The sequence below is a fragment of the Arachis ipaensis genome, chromosome B9 (genome assembly GCF_059453495.1).
Source record: "Arachis ipaensis isolate K30076 ecotype BB chromosome B9, ASM5945349v1, whole genome shotgun sequence".
NCBI classification, from domain to species: domain Eukaryota; kingdom Viridiplantae; phylum Streptophyta; class Magnoliopsida; order Fabales; family Fabaceae; genus Arachis; species Arachis ipaensis.
In genome coordinates this window covers 57,105,382-57,110,606 of record NC_142444.1, presented here as the reverse complement: position 1 = coordinate 57,110,606, position 5,225 = coordinate 57,105,382, and the positions used below count along the sequence as shown (strand labels likewise).

The window sequence follows — 5,225 nt, the reverse complement described above, 5'->3', positions numbered from 1 at the left end:
AAATCGTAGCATAACTAGTTTATGTGCATCAAGTTTATGGCGCCGTTGCCGGGGATTGGTTTTCGATTGACAATTCTCAAATTGGAAGCTAACTAGATTGAGCAATTTTCTCTTGCTTTGTTAATTCTGTTCAAGATACTTGTTGAATTTTAATTTCTGCACTTGGTTACATGCTTTCCTTCTTTAGGCCTTTAAATTCATGCAACTAACTCACTGACTCACTAACTGTTTGAATTAATTCCTCAATTGAGCTAACCATACTCTTCCATTAACCAAGAGTATTTCACTTGTTTGTGTTTGAGCTGTGTTCTTGTATGACAGGTAGGAGAGGAGAGACATCAACTCTTCCATATACCGAACCAGAGAGGACCCTTCATAGACTTAGAAGGGAAGTAAGAGGGAAGAGAGTAGTGGGAGAAGAGGAATCTGAAGGAGAATCTGAGGACAATTTTGAGGAAGCTTTAGATCTCAACATGGATAGAGAAGTTCACAACCATGAGAGAGCTGATGGAAACGATGCCATCCCTGAGAGGAGGGTTCTTAGTTCATACATAAACCCAACCTCTGGGAATTGTGGTAGTAGCATCCAGAAACCACCCATTCAGGCCAACAATTTTGAGCTCAAGCCACAGCTAATATCACTTGTGGAAAATCATTGTTCCTTTGGAGGAAGTGCTAATGAAGACCCAAACCAACATCTCACAAAATTCCTGAGAATTTGTGACACTGTGAAGTCCAATGGAGTCCAGGAAGATGCCTATAAACTGCTTTTGTTCCCATTTTCACTTAGGGACAAAGCAGCTAAGTGGCTGGAATCATTCCCAAGGGGGAGTCTAACAACATGGGATGAGGTGGAAAGCAAGTTTCTGGCACGTTTCTACCCTCCACAAAAGGTCAATAGGCTTCGATCTGAGGTTCAGACTTTTAGAAAACAAGATGGTGAAACTCTCTACGAGGCATGGGAGAGATTCAAGGACTTGACAAGGAAATGCCCACCAAACATGTTCCATGATTGGGTGCAACTGCACATCTTCTATGATGGGCTCTCGTATGAATCAAGGAAGGCTGTAGACCATTCATCAGGAGGTTCATTGAACAGGAAAAAGACTGTGGAAGAAGCCATTGAAGTGATCGAGACAGTGGCTGAGAATGAGTACTACTATGCATCAGAAAGGCACAACACTAAGGGAGTCATGGAGCTGAACCATGTTGATACAATTCTAGCCCAAAACAAGGTGTTTGCCAAGCAACTAGCAGAGCTTACCAGGCAATTAGAAACAAAGCACGTGGCTGCAATACACACACAAGATCAAGAGGAAGTAGGCATTGAAGGAGGTAATTGGGATGAGGCTAACTATGTGGGAAACCAACAAAGGCAATCATATGATCCACATTCCAACACTTACAACCCAGGCTGGAGAAACCACCCAAACTTTGGGTGGGGAAACCAACAAACCCAACCACAAAACCACAAACCTTACAACCACAACCAACATAACAATTCCACATACCAAAACTCCAACCAAAGATCATACCAAGCCACACAAAACACTTACCCCCAACCATCATATCATGGCCAAAATAATCAACATACCCAACCTAATCCGAACCAACAATTTCAAGATCAATTAAACCGAATAGAAGGAATGCTTGCAACCATGAGCCAAGACATAATTGAATTGAAGAGCTTCAGGGATGATGTGAGAACTACCTTAAGAAACCATGGTGAAAAACTCAAAAGGATGGAATCTCAAGTAGGAGAGCTATCTCAACAGGCACCCAAATCAACTGCAGTGTTCCCTAGTGACACAGAAAAGAATCCCAAAGGGGAACAAAAGAGAGTAAGATGGGAAGAATGCAAAGCCATCACCATAATGAAGGAAGTCTCAGAAGAAGAAGGAATCAGGCCCTCAGAGCAGGAACCAGAAATCTTGAAGGAAGGTGTGGAAGAAGTTAAGCAAGAAGGTGGAACTGAGCAAGCCAAGGAACTGCAAAAAGGCATGATGGAAATATACCAACCAAAAGCACCATTTCCTGAGAGGTTAGGAGGAGGTGAAAAAAGGAAAACCTACTCAAGGTTTCTAGAGACATTTAACTCTCTTCATGTCAATATTCCCTTTCTTGAGATTCTTCATCAACTGCCCACACACATCAAGTATTTAAAGGAATTGTTAAGCAAGAAAAGAGTTTTGAAGGGAGGACAAACAGTAACAATGAACAAAGAATGCAGTGCTCTCATCAAGAAGGACACACTCTCTAAGAAAACGGACCCAGGAAGTTTTCATATCCCTTGCATCATAGGGGAAACAAAAATTGACAGAGGATTCTGTGATCTAGGAGCTAGCATAAATGTGATGCCTCTAACTCTTATGAAGAGGCTACAACTGAATGAGGTGAGATCCACTGATGTAATCATACAACTGGCTGACAAAACTCAGAAGCAAGCTGAAGGGGTAGTTGAAAATGTGCTGGTGAAAGTGGGGGATTATTATTTCCCCACAGACTTTGTCATTGTGGACATGGAGGAAAGCTACTTACACCCTATCATTCTGGGCAGACCATTTCTAGCCACTACTAGAGCGCTCATAGATGTAGAACAAGGAGAGCTAATTCTGAGAATACATGATGAACAGCTCATTTTCAAAGTCTTCAAACCTGCATCTGAGCCTGAACCAGAACCTGAAAAGCCTAAAGATGATAGTAGCCATCCGTGTTTGGAGGAAAGTAATCCAGCAGCTGAGACTCTAAAACAGTCATTGGAAGGCAAACAAGAGTTGCAAGAGTTAGAGCCACAAGAATCAGTGGAAACAGATCAGAAGGATCCTCCTGACATAAAGGTCAATGAAGAAATCCTCAAGAGAAAGGGAAGAGTGATAGGGAGATTGCCAAGAGGATGGAGAAACAAGAAAATTCCCACTGAAGGTTTTTCTCCGGGAGATAACGTGATATCAAGTCATTATCTGCCAATCCCACCTGGCCTCAAAACCATTCCTTCCCAACTCCCTCAAGTGTTCACAATCAGGAAAGTTCTTTCTATGGAACATTTAGAGGTCATGAATGAATCAAGTGGGGACGTTTTCATAGTGAGAGGAGATGACGTCAAGCACTACAATCCACCCTAACAAGGGACAACCGTCAAGCTAGTGACGTTAAAGAAGCGCTTCATGGGAGGCAACCCATGTTTTTAGTATCCTTAATCTTTAGTGCTTTGCTTTACATCTAATAAAGCATGGTTTCTTATGCATGAACTTGAATCCTCAGGACAACCATTGATTAAGTGCACTAAACCTTGCATGTAAATTACAATTGGTCTCTAAGTTTGGTGTGCCTGATGGCACTCCCAAATCTTAATCAAATTGAATTCCATCTTTCATTCAAGGTGCACAACCAAACATTAAGTTTGGTGTTCTTTTTGAACACAGTTTATGAAAAGCAAGAAGTTCCTCTGGATTTCAAAATTCATGACAAATATACCATTCACATGTTTTAATACTTTGGTTTCAATTACTTAGGGTAGTAACTTTGTTTAGAATCAAAGAGCCAAGGTGACTATGATTTATTAGAATTATGCACACTCATTAAGGACAACCAATATGGATTTCATGTCATCAGGAGACTTAACCAAACACTAAGTTTGGTGTCCAAATAATAAGTGTGCATACATGTAGAAGTCACGGCTATAAGCTCATAAAGACAAGCATTGATTTACATGTGCAAATACTATTCATAATTCACATGGACCGAAAAATGATAGCAAATTTGTTTGTTTGTGCAGGTACAAAAGAAAAGACAAAAATGGAGGAAAAAGACAAAGGGAGGTACGTGCTTGGTCAAAAAGAAAATTCACAAATCTTTGAAACTAACACATGGGAAAAGGAAGTTCTGCAAGAAAAGAAAGCTACATGTACAACCTAATGCACCCAGAATACTTCCAAGAAAATGAAAAGCAAATCGTCCTTATCCATAATTCATATATTTACCATCAAGCCACCCTTCACAAACCACCCTAGCCGTCCATTTTTCACTCATGGGCACTATAAAGAACCACTTGGGGAACGAGTCCCACACCACCAATTCTCCTTCATACACATTTTCCTTCATCAGAGCATAACTATCTCTTGCCGAAAACAACCTCACCACACCTCCAACAACACTTCTTGCTTCACCTTGTCAACTTTAGCTTGTCACTTACCAAAACTAAAAAAAACCAATGGCAGCTTCATCTAGCCACAAAAGAAGAAAAGACAAGCAGCCAATGGAGGAAAACAGGGAATTCGATGCATGGAGATACAGATCAGTGTTCCATGAGATTCAAGCCGAATGGATGAGACCTAAAACGGTACTAGCTGAGGTTCCCTTTGACCTTGAAAAGGATGAGTTCCCAGGTGTTTGGGAAAAGATCAAAAAGAGGAAGTGGGAGCTCCTAACTAAGCCAATCACTAGAATCAACATCAACTTGGTGAAAGAGTTTTTATGCAAATGCAGTAAGGGAGGATCAAACCAAGAACCCCACATACAAAAGCTATGTAAGAGGGGTGGAAGTTGACTTCAGTCCCAAAGCAATCATGAAAACTCTTGGCCTGAAAAACATACATTTCAGCCAAGCAAGTTATGAAGAAAGGATGATAGGAGAACCTGACTATACAACTATTGCTGAAGACCTTTGTGCCATCAGAGCTGAATGGGTGAGAAAAACAAGAGGGGCTCCAAGAGTCTTGAGAAGGGGAGACCTAACACCTGAAGCTAAAGGGTGGTATGCAATAGTTAGGAGATCCATCCTACCCACTGCAAACTCTTCAGAAATAGTCCCTAAAAGAGCCATCTTGCTACATTGCATTATGGTTGGAGGAGAGATCAAAGTTCATAAACTCATTGCTGAACAGATACAAGAGTTTAGTGAGAAAAGTGACCCTGAATCCTGGCTTCACTTCCCTAGCACTATCATTAGACTATGCATCGATGCCCAAGTACCACTTGAGGATGAAAGACCTAATTGGCTATATCCTGGACTGGCCATAACTGCACACAGAATGACTCTTGGCCCAACTCCTCCAAGACATACAAGAAGAAGAAATGAAGAAGGGCAACAAGTGGAAGCCGAGCAAGAAGCAGAACAAGAAAGACAGGAAGGAGAAGATAGAGAAGAAGAGCAAGAAGAGTAAGCAACTCCTGAAAGAAGACAACGAATTCCCAGAGACCCCATGGATATGAGCAGAATGCAGGAA

General features: G+C 41.4%; 1 non-coding gene across 1 annotated transcript; it reads right to left on the bottom strand.

Moving 5' to 3' along the window:
- Positions 1–899: 899 nt before the first annotated feature.
- Positions 900–1,003, bottom strand: LOC148544750 (small nucleolar RNA R71). Its single transcript, XR_015900312.1, has one exon. It is a non-coding gene; the product is annotated as a small nucleolar RNA R71 (small nucleolar RNA).
- Positions 1,004–5,225: the final 4,222 nt, after the last annotated feature.